At 47.1% G+C, this 16,871-nt stretch overlaps 1 long non-coding RNA gene across 1 annotated transcript in view; it reads left to right on the top strand.

Annotated features, from left to right (window-relative positions):
• LOC128780437 (uncharacterized) overlaps window positions 1-16,259 on the top strand; it is a 32,940-nt gene extending 16,681 nt beyond the window's left edge. The window contains exon 4 of the long non-coding RNA XR_008426336.2: window positions 15,382-16,259. This is a non-coding gene — a long non-coding RNA (uncharacterized lncRNA). The remainder of the gene's footprint in view (window positions 1-15,381) is intronic.
• The last annotated feature ends 612 nt before the right edge of the window (window positions 16,260-16,871 follow it).

Genomic DNA, 16,871 nt, shown 5'->3' with positions numbered 1-16,871 from the left:
AGCCTCAAAACCTCTGGCTGTAAAAATTTGTGGGGCTTGAGGCAGCAGTGGGAGAAATTCCCAGCCTCACAGTAGTCTGTTGGAGGGACCCATAGGGTCCTACTCATCCAGGAATCAGCACCAGAAAGGTGAAACTCACTTGTGGGTAGTGGGAGAAGTGACTGAAAGCCAGCTGAGAGCTCAGCAAGCAGTATTGTTCCCTCTTTGATCCCTCCCCCACATATAGCGCCGCAACAACAGTGAAGTAGGTTGCCCTGCCTTGGCAAATACCTAAGGCTCTGCCCCTTACAACATAACAGGTGCACAGAGACAAAGAAATATGGTCCAAATGAAAGAACAGATCAAAATTCCAGAAAAAGAGCTAAGTGACAAGGAGATAGCCAACTTATCAGATGCAGAGTTCAAAACACTGGTAATCAGGAGGCTCACAGAAATGATTGAGTGCAGTCACAAAACAAATGAAGAAGTGAAGGCTATACAAAGTGAAATAAAGCAAAATATGCAGGGAACCAACAGTGAAGGGAAGGAAACCGGGGCTCCAACAATTTGGAACAGAAGGAAGAAAGAAACATTCAACCAGAACAGAATGAAGAAACAAGAATTCAAAAAGAAATGAGGAGAGGCTTAGGAACCTCTGGAACAACTTTAAATGTTCCAACATCCAAATCATAGGGGTGCCAGAAGAATAAGAAGAGCAAGATATTGAAAACTTGTTTGAAAAAATAATGAAGGCAAACTTCCCCAATCTGGCAAAGGAAATAGATTTTCAGGAAGTCCAGGAAGCTCAGAGAGTCCCAAAAAAGTTGGACCCAAGGAGGAGCACCCCAAAACACATCATAATTAAATTACCAAATATTAAAGATAAAGAGAGAATCTTAAAAGTAGCAAGAGAAAAGGAGAGGGTTACCTACAAACAAAAAGGGGCTGGAAAAAAATATTCAAAGTTATGAAAGGCAAGGACCTACATCCAAAATTACTCTATCCAACAAGGCTATCATTTAGAATGGAAGGGCAGATAAAGTGCTTCCCAGATAAGGTCAAATTAAAGAGTTCATCATCACAAAGCCCTTATTATATGAAATGTTAAAGGGACTTATCTAAAAAAAAAGAAGAAAATCAAAACCATGGACAGTAAAATGACAACATACACACAACTATCAATAACTGAACCTAAAAAACAAAAACAAACTAAGTAAACAACTAGAACAGGAACAGAATCACAGAAATGGAGATCACATGGAGGGTTATCGACAGGGAGGGGGGCTGGAGGAGAATGGGGAAAAACATACTGAGAATAAGAAGCATAATTGGTAGGTACAAAATAGACAGGGGGAGGTTAAGAATTGTTTAGAAAATGGAGAAGCCAAAGAACTTATATGTATGACCAATGGACATGAACTAAGGGGGGGAATGCTGAAGGGAAAGGGTGTGCAGGGTGGAGGGGGAAAAAGGGGAGAAAAATGGGACAACTGTAATAACATAATCAATAAAATACACTTTAAAAGTTATTCTCATAAGTTCACGTCACGGGAATAGTAGAAAGGCTTTCCTTTACCAGTGCCTTCATCTGTGAGGGACCCCACTTTTGGCGGGCGTACCAGGCAGTGGGATACCTTGCATGTTCAGTATTTGGCTGAGAGAAGAAGTGTGACTTGCTTGAGATCACACAGCGTGGTCACTAAGATGATACATCTGTCTCACCTGTGTGGCCTTCACAGTCTCCAGGGAACTGTATTATTTGGTCTGTGTGAGACTCTTGGAATGCTGCTTTTTCTCACTGTCTTCCTTCTCCACCTCCGCCTCTGTCTCTTCCTCCTCCTCCTCCTCCTCCTTCTACTTAAAAAAAATTAGAAACAGAAACAATAATATAACAGCATATATATATATATATATTTAAAGAACAAAATTAAAAAACCCCTCACAATCACTTCACTTCAATAAAATAACTGTTTCACTTTTCTGAGAATTTTGTCTTTCCAGCAAAGGTTGGGAAGAGGTGTGCCCAGGTACTAGAATAGTTATCATCCTAGTGTATCTTGTACTTTTTAATTTTACTTTTTACCAGGTTTCAGTTTTCAAAATGGTATCTGAGAATGGCTGCGTAATATTCTATCTGTCCCTTAAACATGCCAGACGTACTGTTGCTCTGTGGGAATGGCCCTCCCCCAGGCTGCGGCACGCCTGGCTTCTCCACCGTGTTCAGGCCGCCTCCTAGGGGGCGGGGAGGGGTTTCCTTGAATGTCTCAGTTAAAGCGGTCCTCCTGATTGCAAGTCTCTCTCCATCCCATTATCCTGCTTTATTTTCTTGTTAGCATTTATTTCTCTCCGAAATTATCTTTATTTATTTCCATGTCTGTCTTCTCCCAGAACACAAACTTGCTTGCTCTGTATCTCTAGTACCTACAACGGAGTCTGACACATAGTAGGTACTCAATAAATATTTATTTAATTGACTCAAGAATTCAGAAGACCACCGTTTTCCAAGTTGGTCATTGAGTACCCAGTTTTTAAACTTATTAGTCGATGCTGCAATGGACATCTTGAGGAATCAGTATATCAAAGAGCTTGGGAGGAGGGTTTTGGCAAAAGACTTGGGTTCCTCTCTCACCTCTGTCATTTACTAACTTTGATGTTGGCCAGTATATTTAACTTCTCTGAATCTCGGTTTCTTTATTTGAAACGAAGGTAATATTAGTGCCTACCTCAGCGGGTTACTGTGAGGACTGAATAAAAAGAATGCATGTAAAGTGCTTGGCACAGTGCCCACGCAACAAGAGCAAGGAACGCCAGCCTCAACCACCAGCGCTCTAAGTACTTTCCAGGTCTCAGCTCATGCCGTCCTCAAAACTGCCCAATTTGCTGATTACACGACCATACTTGTTCTTTTTCCCCGACCACACTTATTTTGTGAAAACTCATCCACTGCACACTTACTTGTGTACTTTTCTGTATTTGGATTAAGAGCCTGCGCTCTTAACCATAGCTGTTAATGCTTTGCTCACTGCCTGGCCTGGTCACTCATTAGACAGTAGCTTTTGTTATTATTAACATTTAACATTAATTTTTTTTAATTTATTGATTTTAGAGAAGAAGGGAGGGAGGGAGAGAGAGAGAGAGATTGATTTGTTGTTCCACCTATCTATGCATTCCGTGATTGATTCTTGTATGTGCCCTTGACCGGGAATTGAACCTGCAAACTTGGTGTATTGGGACGATACTCTAACCCACTAAACGACCTGGCTAGGGCAACATTTAACATTTTTGTTGTTTAAAAAATTTTCTCCTATATACAATAATGCCTCAGAGTAAATCTTTGGGCATGGCTTTTCTCTGCTTTTGTGTTATATCCCTTAGATACAATTGCAAGGATAGAATGAACTAGGGGAAATGGGACCCAGGGAGCTGAAGTGACTCGCTGAAGGTCACATATAAGTAGCGGTGCTTGGAGCAGGGCCATCAGGCAGAGTTGCTTATGTGGTTCACTTCACAAGGGCACGTGATCTAGGGGTGCGGGCTTCCCGTAGGAGATCTGATGACAGGTAAGCCTTGTCCAGGGTTTGAAGGGGCAGAGGAGACAGGGCATGCCAAGTGAAGGGATGCAGGAAAAGAGAATGAGAAGAGTGTGGTGGGGAAATAGCAGAAAATCAGTCTTAAAGGATCAGAGAATCAGAAAAAAGGGGGGATATTAGGAAGTAGGTGGGGCTGGATCATTCATTTATTCCACAAATATTTGTTAGGCTCCTAGTATATGCCAGGAGCTATGGATATAGCCCATCTAATTTCTCCATCCATGAGACAGACACTTTCTTGGGTTGGGAGGAGGGGGTGGGGACAGACAACTGACAAGGAAATTGAGTAAAAATAATTATAGATTTTGATTAATATTAAGAAGAAATCAAATAGGTGTTGAGTCCAGTAGTAATGAGATGGGTTCCTACTTAAACAGAGTGTTTTGGAAGGCATCTTTGAAGAGGTAACATCTCAGTCGGGAAGGGGAAGACTATTCTAGGCACAGCACACAGTATGTGCAAAGGCCCTGAGGTGGGTACTACAAAGAGCATCCAAAGCCAGGCAATAGAGGCTCTTTAGGGGTTGTAAGTTCAGAAGTCACTTCAGACAGTCTTGAGCAAAGGACTCTTCTCTCCATCCCAGGCTAATCTTTCTTCTAAATTCAGCTACGCTTTTCTGTCTGTCTGCTGGTTGACCCCACAGAGTAGTCACCTCAAAGTCATGTGTCTTCCCCAACCAGCTCCCTAGTTCCAATTGTCCTTCAATTTCTCTACATTCTCCCAGACTGCCTTGCAGCCCATTAGCAACATGGTTCATTTCCTGGATGACGAGAAGCTCACAGAGGTGAGAGATTTTCTCAGAATCTTACAATGGACTGGATCCTAAGTCAAGCCATAGTGGGCCTGCCCCAGACCCAAACTTGCCCTAGAAGAGCAAACTGGAAGGCCTGAGACCTCAGGCTGGCCCAGACCTACCTCCCTGAGCTGGAACACCTCCCCAGAGCGACAGAGTCATAAACACAAGCAACTCTTTCAACAGGACACGGAGCCTGAGTCATGGAGTATTTATAGATGAGCCTCCCCTCTTCTCCTTGGCTTTGCCAGGATTTATCAGGTTCACATGGGGCTTGGAGGGTGACAACCTGTTTACCATCCAAGGTGTCCAAGCAGGCGGTTGGGACATACTTTGAGAACGAGGTCTGGAAGCCAGCTCATGTTTAGACCTCCCCTGACTCCCCCAACTCCAGACTGAGACAACTCTCCCCACCCCAGCTGTTCCACCTTCTCCCAAACACCACCCGCACCCCATGTGCCTGCCCGCACCACAGCCACACACACCCAGGGAACTCATGGTCTCGGGCTAAAATGGGACAGAAATGCTGCTTCTCTGAGGAGTACCTCTTGGGTTGATGTGAGAAGGGTAAAATCTTTGCCTAGCCCCACTCTTAGGGAGTGAATCCTCTCATTGGTTGGATAACTGAATTAATCATAACTGCCTGAGGATTTTCTCTGTGCCAGGTATCATGCTAGGAATTTTAACATTACCTTTTTAAGTCCTCCCAATGATTTTAAGGTTGGATGTTAATTCAATATCATGTTTATAGATGAGGAAACTGAGGCCCAGAGAGGTAAAGTAAGTTGCTCAAGACCACACAGCCAGTAACAGGGCCAGGTTCAAAATCCAGGTCTTCCTTGGTTCCAGAGTCCAAGCTGTGGGTGACCTTGTGCAAGTTACTTCCCCTTCTGAGCTTCAGTTTCCTTGACTGTAAAATGGAGACACTTCACAGTTGTAAGGACTGAATATAACTGGTACAGTAGGCTCCCAAACCTGCTGCCCCTGACGTCCCACCCCCAACGATCAATGAATTAACTTATTTTAAGCTGCTTAAGACAATCAGCTAAGTCACAAGTCACCTCTGGCTCAAATGTTAGGGACTTGAATCCAGGACCCAGGCTGTTCCAGCCACCACCGCCTGCTGCCCCACCCTTTGTTTCTTTCCAATAGCCAGGCTTCAGGTCCAGAGTGACTCAGAACCCGAGGGTGGAGGGAAATGGCAGGGAGAGTGAGGGGTGGAGGGGGAGCTGGCAGATTAGGGGTTGGGTGCTGTGTGCAGAGGCGCAGAGAAGTGACCAGGCTCTCACCCCGGGATCTATTTTGGAGAGCGCCTGCCTCTAGGCTGCCAGCGGCTGGAACCTGAGGTGTCAGTGCTGAGTTAACAGAGTGGCCCCCGGAGCCAGATTTAGTGGTTGAGACCTGACCCCAGATCAGTGGCTTGGATGCAGGCACTGGGTAGAACCTGCTTTTGTGACTGCTGGGAGGCTGGGGGCTCCTGGGGCTCTGAGCCCTGCAAAGACCGTGTGTGGGCAGGGTTTTGGAGCCTTTGCCTGCTGGGGCAGACTGTTGCTTCCTGCTATCTTCACTCTTTCCCTCCCTCCCCAGCCTAGTGCAGAGCCCCAACCTGAGGTTCACACAGATTTGGGTTTCAGGTGGGGCTGTTCCATTTACTACCTGTGTGACCTTGGGCAACATACTTAACCTCGGTGTCCTGATCTAGAAATGGGGCAATCATACCTACCTCATAGGGCTGTGACAATTAAGTGGCGTCCTTGGGTAGGGCTGTGTCCCCTTTTCTCCCCTACCCCTATCACCACTGGAGCCCATGAGGGCAGGGCTACTTCTGTCCTCCTGCTCTGCGGGGGCCTTTAAATGCACCCCCCAGGCTTTGATTTGGCTGTTCAGGGGTTCTGGGGTGGCTCACCTCTCACACTGTTTCCAGACCCCTGATCCTAAGTCCCTTCTGTCCGGCTGGCCAGGGCTAGACTTTGACAGAGGTGAAGGCCCAGCTCACTCAGCTGAAGCTTAAATTTCCTGTTGGGCTTTGTTAGAGGGTCCCAGGAAGGAGCCCCAGCTCCTTGAGTTCCAATCCAAAGAACAGTGACATATCAGTGGGTATTTTTTCCAGCCATTTTCAATGCCTGAACAAAATTTTTAACATTTAAATTTATTGACATACACACATATATAATTTTTAAATAGAAAAGAATCACATTATGTATAAATGACATGTATTTTTCTGTTGTGTCTAACAAGATATTGCTTACATCTTTTCATATTGGTATTCAATATAGAAAGCTCAATGTCATTTTTTAATTGGAGAAATATTTATGCATGTATGTATTTATTCTATAGACAATTGGAATGCTTATTGGGGTATGTTTTTGTCTTATTTTTTAGTAAACTTTTTTTTAATTTTTAAAATTTTCATTTATTTACTTTTAGAGAGACAGGAAGGGAGGGAGAGAAACATCAGCATGGGAGAGACGCATCGATCAGCTGCCCCTCCCAGGCCCCCAACCCAGGCTTCTGACCGGACCAGGAATTAAACCAGTGACCTTTCAGTTCTCAGGCTGGCACTCAATCCACTGAGCCACCCAGCCTGGGCATAAACTTCTTCTTTAAGTGTAATATACATTCAGAACAGCGCACAATTCGTAAGTGTACAGGTCAAGGCATTTTCGTGAAGTGAGTACGCCTGCAGAACCTGCACCCCAGGCAAGAGCAGGTCACTCCCAGCACTCCGACTGAGGTTAACAGGATCCTTACGTCTGACAGCTTAGATTAGTGCGGGCTTTTTGTGAACTTCCTAAACACAGGATCACATAGTACGTACTCTTTTGGTCAACATGCTTTATGACATTCACCTTTGTTGTCGCACATGGCAATATTTGTTTATTCTCGCTGCTGATGGTGTTCACTATGTGACCACACAACAATTTATTTATTCCACTGGTGGACACTGGGGTTGTTTCCAACGTTTTGCTACTACAAACAATATCACAGCCCTGGCCAGTGTGGCTCAGCTGGTTGGAGCATCGTCTTGTAAACTGAAAGGTCACGAGTTCAGTTCCCAGTCAGGGCACATGCCTGGGTTGCAGGCCAGGCCCCCTGTAGGGGTGCATGAGAGGCAACCACACATTGACATTCTCTCCTTCTCTTTCCCCTCCCTTCCCCTCTGTCTAAAATTAAATAGATAAATAAATCTTTAAAAATAAATAAATAAAATCAATACATATGACATCTGGTGAGGATTTTTAAAAATTGTAAAAAACATCTTTATATGTAAGTAGAGCTACTATACTGTACACTTGAAACTAAAATACTATGTCAACTGTAATTGAAAAGTAAAAAAATTATAAAAGTAAATAAAATAAATAGATCTATACATCTGAATATCTATCTATTTCTAGCTATCTGACTATACCTTCTTGTTATCATCTTTCTAGTTTTTTGAAAAGATAGATTTCTCAGAATACAGCTGCTAAGGCACATGTATGAATATTTCACATTTTGATTTTGTGAAATTGTACCCCCCGCCCCCCCTCAAGATCAAGTGTAAGCGGCAGTGTCCATTGCCCTACACATTCACCAGCCCTGGCTATTGCCACTATTTCCTATTTTTGTCAAGTTGATAGAAGAAAAAGCAGATCTCACTGTAGTTTTAAGGAGATTTTTAACATTGGTAAGGACAAGCACCTTGTTTTATTTGTTTTTGTTTGGGGGAGAGGAGGCATTGGCATTTATTCTTTCGTAAGTTGCCTTCTCTGTATCCTTTGTTTGTTTGTAAAACTTTAGTGTGTTGTGGGGATTGACATGGGTCTTTACTAGTGTTTCTGCTGTTTTCTCCCAAGGGTCACTTGTCTTTTAGCGTTGTTCGTGGAGCAACTGCCAGTTTAAATATAGTTTGTTTTCCTCCTGTTTACTGCTTACTATCTGGATCATCCAGAGTGTGTGTGGCAAACCCCAGGTTCAAGCTAGTGGGGGTGGGGAGCAGCAGGCCAGGCGGGGTGGGCAGTTGGCCCCCAAAACTCCCTCTCTAGGGTACAAGTACCAGAGCAGCGGGTCGGTACTGAGCCCCAGGGCCTTGAATTTGCCATGAGGCTTCCTCCAGTTCCTTTTCCCAGTATTCCCAGGGCTGACTGGCCCCATGTTGTTATGAGTTTCTCCCATAGCCCAGGGGCCCAACGGGAATAGGGCCATGGAGGGAAGGAAAGTTTAACATGAAGGTGAGAGCTAAGCAGCCCAACTGCCTGAGTTCAAGGCCTGTCTTGGTCTGCTCGGGCTGCCATAACTACAGTACTACAGGTTTGATGGCTTCAACAACAGAAATTTACTTCTCATAGTGCTGGAGGCTAGAAGTCCAAGATCAAGATGCTGGAAAGTTGGATTCTAAGCCTTTTTCTTTTGGCTCGCACACGGCTGCCATCTGTGTATGCTCACATGGCCTTTCCTTGGCCAGTGTGCGTGAAGGGAGAGAGAGCAGGCTCCCTTGTGTCTCTAAGGGCATTGGCCCCATCAACAAGAGCCCGGAGTCATGACTTTATCACCTAATTACCTCTAACGGCCCCATTTCCAAATACCATCATATTGAGGGTTAGAGCGTCAACATTTCGGAAAGTCACAATTCAGTTCATAACAATGCCCCGGACCATTTCCTAGAAATGTAACCTTAGTCAAAGTACCTAATCTCTCCGTGACTCAATCTGTGAAATAAGGATGATAAAAGTATCGACCTCATGAATTAATAATACATTTATAGTTATAAAACACTTAGAACAGACTGTGATAGCTCACCTCCGAGATGGACCTCAATAATTCTTGCCTCCAGTCATTCATACCCGTGCTTGCTCCCCTCCCACACCGTGTCGGGGTTGGTCTGCATGACCAATAGAACACAATGGAAATGGTGGTGTGTGATGTCTGAGGCTAGGTCATAAAGGGCATTGCTACTTCTGTCTGCTCTTTTGGATCACTCTCCAGCCACCATCCTATGAGGGTGCTCGAGCAACCCTATGGAGAGGTGTGTGTGCCAAGGAACCAAGGCCTCCCACCAACTTGCCAACCATATGACTGGGTCATCTTGGAAGTGAAGCCTTAAGATGAACTGACTTCATGTCGCCCCAGGCAACACTTCACTGTAACCTCCTTAGAGACAGACACTGAGCTGAACCACCCAGTTCGATGCTCTGGAGTTGCTGACCCACAGACACCGTGTGAGATAATAAATGTCTATTATTTTTTTAACACACTAAGTTTCGGGAAGATCTGTTATGCAGCAATAGCTACTATGTAGGTCATGGGGTTACCCATAGCAACTGTTCAGTAAAAGCCAGCCAGTGCTAGTCCCCTGACTGTGAAAATATTAACAACAATGCTTGCTAAGTGTCTGTCATGTGCCAGATGTGTGCCGTGTGCCTGGACAAATGGACTGCCACCTGTACATCATCAGTTTTCAACAAAGTGTAGAGTGTTGTGGTCGGTTACTCAAAACCTAAGACTCTCGGGGCTAGAAAGGCCCCGGGATATCATTACTCTGGCCAACTCTCATTTTACAGATGAGGAAACTGCCCACAGAAGTTAGGTAACCTTCTCAAGGGAATAGAGCTGATATGTAGAGAAGCCTAAACTTGCACTTGGGTTCATCAGAGCCTGGGCAGCCTCTTTGTTGTTTCTCTGCACTCTCAGGGATTTGTAATAACGGTTTATCACATCTCAGTCTATAAAGCACTTTCAATACTTTATTTCAGGATTGTCGCTGTAGAGCCCCTACCAACAGCCCTGCTCCCTGGGTCAGTCCCTCTCTCTAAGGCCACCCACCCCCCGGAGCCCTTGTAGCTGCCCACAATAATTGTCTGGGCCTGAGGACAGAGGGAAGAGGGCTGTGGTGCTTCCAGTCCTTGGGTGGTGACTCCCAGGACACTAAGCTCCCCTTCCGCTGCATCGTGCCACAGACCCCATGGACCCGCCTCTGCCAACTGCTGTGGCTTTAGCCTCTGGATCAAATGACCTGTTGGTTTGATCCCATGATTTGGGATGGTTCTTCTATGAGGATGACTTTGAAGCATGTGACAGGGACTTAAACTGTAAGAAAATACTACCTCTCCCCACCTTTCTGAGGCACCACAGATGCTTGAGGGGAAATCCAGAGGAAGAGGCAGGGCAGCCTCCACCCTCCAAGGGAGGTCACTGGGGCAGGGGTGGGTGGAGAATAGCACCCATGTGGAAGGGATCTGCTCTATCACATACTGAGGAAACCTTTCGGCAAGCCCAAGGTGTTCAGAAAGGAAAGGGGAGATGGAAGGTGGTTTCCTCCCGGCATCACTGCCCCCAGCCTGTGTCTTCCACGATGAAGAGTTCCTTTGAGAACCCTGCCACTGGCAAGGGGGAAGGACCCTCAGGGATCTCTTTCCAGTGCCCCATTTGGCAGATGAAGAAACTGAAGGTGAGCGTGGCTTGCTGGACATCACGTTGCTGGTCTCTGGCAGAATGAAACGCGGAGTCCAGGTGTCCGGGCCTCAGGCCACAGTCCTCTCCCTCAACCAAGAGGCCTCAAGATCTCAGGTTTCTAAAAAAATTCCCTCTAGTGACAATCAAAAAGAGCAAGACTTTGGGATTAAATCTGTCTATTCCAGCTCTGCCTACGCCAGCCATGGGGCTTGGGGCAACACCACAGGCCAATCTGTGCCTCCGTTTCCTTATCTGTAAAATGGAGATAAGTATGATCTACTCATGTTTGTTGTGATGACTGAACTGAATTAGCGCCAGGATGCCCAGCGGCTTGCAAGTATTAAACCAATCAAAAATGGTGTGCCCACGAGTCTTGGTGGTGGAGCGGCCTCCCACAGTCTTTTCAGCAGATGGGCTCTGTGTGGCCCAGTGCCCCTGTTCCCACTACCCATGATCGCGCACCGAGGGCCTTGAGGGGCCACCGCTGAGGTCTCTACCAGCCCATGAGTGTGAGCATGGCGCCGTCCCTCCAGCGGTTGGTTCCACTCCCGGGAACAGCTCCTGGGAAGTGTCAATGCCCCGGGGAAGCCATCTTCCACCATCCTGCTCTCCCCAAGGCCCACCTGTGTCACTGATGAGCGAGCTTCTTTTTGGGAATTCCACTCACCCGTTCATGGCCCCTGTGTCAGTGTCCCCAGGGCACTTGGAATCTCCCCAGGCTGCCAGCCGCATTATCACCTGTGACCCAACTCGGGAAGCCACAAGGAAGCAGCCTGGCAGATACAACACCAGCCCCTCCCCCACCAGCCACCCACTTCCAGAGGCACCAGGCCCTTTTGAGCCCCTTCCTCACCTCCTTTCCCCCCTCCTCACCCCAGCGCATAGACTGGCAGGCTGCAGTAACCAGATGCACTGGGTTCTTTTACACCAAAACAGCGACAGTCCAAAAAAGAAGAGGGAACCCCACTCTTTACTACCCAAGCCACAAGTGAGCCTTCCTGACACCCCATAACCATGTGCCTTGCATCTAGTGGAAAACAAATGACAGGCAGCCAGCAAACAAACAAATATACGTGTTGTAATTACTATTACCTGACATCTCTCTCTTTTCCTTGCCTGGCCCAGACTATTTTCCCCAGCTGCTTTTCCTGCCTCCTACTCAGCTGGGGCCCCCTCAGGCACTAAAGCCCCTCCCTCCAGCAACACAGACTTTGGGGGCGGTACCCAATGAGAAGTCTGTCTCTTAGCTGTGCAGTGTTCTATGAGTCACTTAACCTCTCTGAACTTCAGTTCCTGATGTGTCAAAATGAGAGTCACAATACCCAGAATCATTCTCTGACAAATCAATGGCACAGCAGAATGGGAAGAAAGACTATTGTTACAGATTAAAAGAGATTAATGAGACAAAACCAACAATGTGCCCTGTGTTAGACCTCATTTGTATCACGTTTAGACAAACGAATTGTAAAAAGGCATTTGAAGCAATCAGCAACCTCTTAAAATGGACTGGGGTTTAGATAATACTATTAAGAAACTATTGCCATTTTTGCTAGGTATGGTAATGGCATGGTGATTATGGAAAACAATCCGTATCAGTTAGAAATGCTTACTGATGTATGTGTGGGTGAAATGACTCGATGATGACGACTGACTTTAAAATATTCCAGAACAAAGAAGTATGTGGGGGTGAATTATAGATGAAATAAGATTGGGGAAACATGAAGGGCGAAAGCTGGGTTTGGTCACATTTGGTTTGGGTTTGGTTCATTTACACTATTCTCTCTACTTCTGTATGTTTGAAACTTTCATTGATAAACAGTAAAGTGAGTAAATGAGGAGACCTGCAGAGAGGGAAGCAGTAAGATGTAGTAATTAAAAGCTTTGGGCTCAGATGCACCACTGATATTCTGAATTTGTCTCTTTGTCAGTCCACAGTTTGATAGAATATTCCGACAACTGGTAATGATACCTCTTTATGACTCCCTGTCTCTGCCACTCACTGGCTGGGGTTGTTTGGCCAGGTGACTTAACCTCTCTGAGCCTGTGTAGATCAGCTGCAAAACAGGGAAAATCATTACCCCTGTGTTACTGAGTTATTCTGAGGACCAAACAAGTGGATGAATGGAAAGGGCTTAGCACAGTGCCTGGCATGCAATAAGTACTCAATAAATGCTTCAGCGTGAGGAGCACAGGTTTAGGAGTATGTGAACCCCAGCTCAGCTCTGCTACTTGTGACTTTGGCCAAGCCATTAACTCTCTGAACCTTGTTTCCTCCTGGGAAAAGCAAAGATCCTAATACCTCCCTTGCAGGGCTGCTGCGAGGATGAAATGACAGGGCATGTTTGGATGCCCAGCATGGCCCATGTAGGAATTTCCCTTCCCCACCCCTTGACTTTCAGTGGCTCCGGCCTTGCCAGCTCCCGGGCTGGAGCTGATCCCACTGTCCATTTGCTTGGCTGTTGCACCTGGAGCGCCAGGCGTGGCTGGAGAAAGTCAACAGAATCATGTGAATGGCTCTTCACAGATGGCAGTGCGTGTTGGGAAACATTGGTGAGGCTCTTCTGCTGCCAGGCAGCTTTCAGCCCCTCTAGGGCGCTTCCTCCTGTGTTCCACACTTTCTGGTCCAAGCTTTCCCCACCACCCACGCGTGCTACCCTTCTCCCTGCTTCTGCCGCAAAAGTTGGCCTCAACGCTCCCGACTGGCGTCATCAGTATGAACACCTTTCTCTCAACTTTCCAGCACCTCTAATTCTCACCTCCATCTTTTCCTCTCTCTTTAAAAAAAAAATTATTTATTTTTAGGAAGGGGAAGGGAGGGAGAGAGGAAGAGAAACATCAGTGTGTGGTTGCCTCTCACGCACTCCCTGCTGGGAACCTGGCCCACAACCCAGGCATGTGCCCTGACTGGGAATCAAACTGGCGACCCTTTGGTTTGCAGGACGGCACTGAACCCATTGAGCCACACCAGCCAGGGCCATTTTTTCCTCTCTCTTATCCTCCCATCTCAACAGTCAGATGGCCCATCTCCTTCCCAATGCTTCAGAATTTACTCCATCACCCCTCCCCAGTGTTCCAGGACTTTCTCTCCACTGGCTGCAACCTCTCAGACAAAAACAAAAAAACAAACAAGCAAAAAATCTTGGTCAATGACCTTGATCTCCCCCAAATCTGACAGCCACCCCGCTGCTCCCTTGTTTAATTCACACATTCACTTGTTCACTCATTTAAGAAAAATTTGTTAAGTGCCTACTGCGTGTCGGGAACTGGAGGTAAAGAGACAGTCTTTGCCCTTAAAGTCTTCCAAGTCCAGAGGGAGAGTCAGACTCCCAGATGGGAGGATGACCAGTGAGATGCAAAGATGGGCCCGTGCTGGGTGGTGAGATTCACTGGCTGCCATGGGAGGAAGGGGGAGCCCAAGGATGGCTCTCAGCCTTCTGGTCTGCGCAAGCGGGTGATGGAGAGCGGCTCACTAAGACACAAAGCAAGGAAAAGGGACGGAGGAGCTCGGTGTGAGGGGCGGTGGTGCTCTCTGGGCGGCTCTGAGTCTGAGGTGCTATTGGAGCATCTCAGGAGAGGTCTCCAGCAATCCTCAGTGAAGGGAGAGAGCTGGAATTTGGGATTTGAGGGTCGTTAGCATCTAGAAGTTGGAACCATGAATGCATAGAGAGAGAGTGCTCTCTGCTGCAAGTGACAGAATGGTGACACCATGATATTTGTTAACTATTTGATAAATAGTTAAGAGGTGGGCGGCCCCAGGGGTGGGTAACCCGGCAGTGTAGCGACCCCAGTGCTTTCTCTGTCCCTCTTCCTCCTCCTCGGGGAGCTGATTTCTTCCTCAGACTTGTCCTGTCTTGGTTGCAAGGCTGAAAAAAACTGAGGTCATGTGAGCAAGGAAGAAGGGATGGCCCCTTTTTAACCCTCGTCCTCCCGGCCTGGCACTGCTGACCTACACAGTTCAGCAGGCACATGAGGAACTTGGGCTCCACAGCCAAGCATATGTGGGTTCGTGTCCTCGGGCCACTTCTGCAAGCTGTGTGACCTCATGCAAGTTAGTTTTCCTTTCTACGCCTGAGTTTCCTCAGGCCTATAATAAGAAATAGATATTTGTTCTTTGCCCAGTTTCTGGTTCACAGCTCCTTAAACCCTTAGAATTTCTTCGTGCAGAGAGTGACGGAGGTGCCGTTTGTTGTGTGAATGAGATGCCTCAGAAGCACCAAAGGATGGGGGCTGGTTGCCAGGAGAACCCACCACACGATTAGAGAGTTGGAACTTCCAGTCCCAAATGTCTCTCACTCTGGGCAGGGGAGAGGGGCTGGAGGTTGAATCAATCACCAATAGTTAATGATTTAATCAGTCAGGCTTATGGCTTGCATACTAAGGCTTCCATAAAAACCCAAGAGGACGGGGTTTGGAGAACTTCTGGGTTTATGAGCATGTGGAGGTCCTGGGAAAATCGTGCCACACGCCTTCCCATATACCTTGCCTTGTGCGTCTCTTCTGTCTGGCTGCTCCTGAATTTTATCCTTTTATAATAAACCCTTGATCTAGTAAATGAAATCTTCCTCTGATGTCTGTGCTCTTCTCTAGTAAATTAATTGAACCTGTGGAGAGGATGCCAGGGGAACCTCCAATCTGTAGCCAGTCGGTCAGAAGCTCAGGTAAGAGCCTGGGTGTCTGAAGGAGGGCGGTCTTGTGGGACTGAGCCCTGTACCTGCGCAGATCATGCAAGAATGGAGTGGAGTTCTTGGGCACCCTGCTGGTGCCTTAGAATTGTTTGTTGGTATAGGGGAACCCCCTGCTCCCATGTTGGAATTGGGTCCAAGAACCCTTTTTAGGGATGTAATAGTTTCTGTCATTGCTGAGATGATGAAATGAAATGATACAAAGTTATTAGCACAGTGTCTGGCACGTAATAAGTGCTCAGCCAAAACTAGCCATTAACATTTTGGCACACAAGCCTCTCCTTGAATTTCCCCAGCCCCTGGTCTTCTAGGCCCCCTCCTCTTTCTCTGCCTTCTCCCCCTCTTCTCCTCCTCCATACTCCCCCCCTTCCCAAGGCTGGCTTCTTTGCCCTCACTACTCACTGCATCTTGTCTCAGGGCTCCAACCCTCAACTCCTCTCCAGGCTGAGGGGATCAAGCCTACTCTCCTGCTCTCCCTCTTTTGTGAGACCCTGGACACTCCTGAGTGTCCCATGCCCTCTTAAGCTCATCCTGAGGCCTAATGTCACTCACCCCAGCACCTTATACCTGGTGGCCCTAACTAATGTCCTTTGGCATGAGCTTCTGTCTTAAAAACACCCTCTGGGACCGCTGCTCTGATGACTTCTACCTGCCAACATGGAAGCCATCCAGAAGGACGTGGAGAAAATTTTATATTGGTGCAGAGAGCAGAGGAGAGCACGCAGATAACTTCTAAGTGCGACTAGGTAGGGCTCAGTTGTTTCTGTCTGTCTCCCTTCCTAGGCTGTGGGCATCTCAGGGCGGGGAAAAGGGTTACTCATCTGTCTGTCACTTTGGTGCCTGATGTATACAGTTAGTTAGTACTCAGAAAAATATCTCATGAATGAATGTGATTCCTGGCTCTGCCCCTTAACTTCCTTTGACTTTGAATAAGGTCCTTATATGATCCCAGTGTCAAAATCTATAAAGTGAGGGAATTGGATTACATTTCAAGGGAGCTCTTTCAGCATTAAAGTGCCATTAGTGGTCATGGGATGGGGGACGGGCTAGTTGGGGTTGGGGGTCCATGTCAAGGTCTCCAGCAATGTGCTATGCTCAGGTCTGAGGCAGAAGGATGGGCTCAGAGGGAGGGGCTGCCCGGAACTCCAGAGGAAGGGTGGACCTGATTATGGCCAGTGAGGGGACGCTGGCTATTAACCCTGAAACTCCCGGGTGCCCATTCCCTGGATCCCATCCCTGGCTCATCAGCCTGGTGTGGGAGGAGACTAATTTCTGGAGGAAACTCTGGGTACCTAGTCCTCCCCCAAGTCTGCGCACGAACAGGCCGTTCTTGTTTACGACCCCCGTCCCGAGCAATTGCTCATCCCCACACGTGATTTGAGAGTCTGGTCTTGC

The sequence above is a fragment of the Desmodus rotundus genome, chromosome 3, assembly GCF_022682495.2.
Source record: "Desmodus rotundus isolate HL8 chromosome 3, HLdesRot8A.1, whole genome shotgun sequence".
Lineage (NCBI taxonomy): Eukaryota > Metazoa > Chordata > Mammalia > Chiroptera > Phyllostomidae > Desmodus > Desmodus rotundus.
Note: the sequence above shows the minus strand (reverse complement) of the source record. Positions and strands in the feature narration are given on the sequence as shown.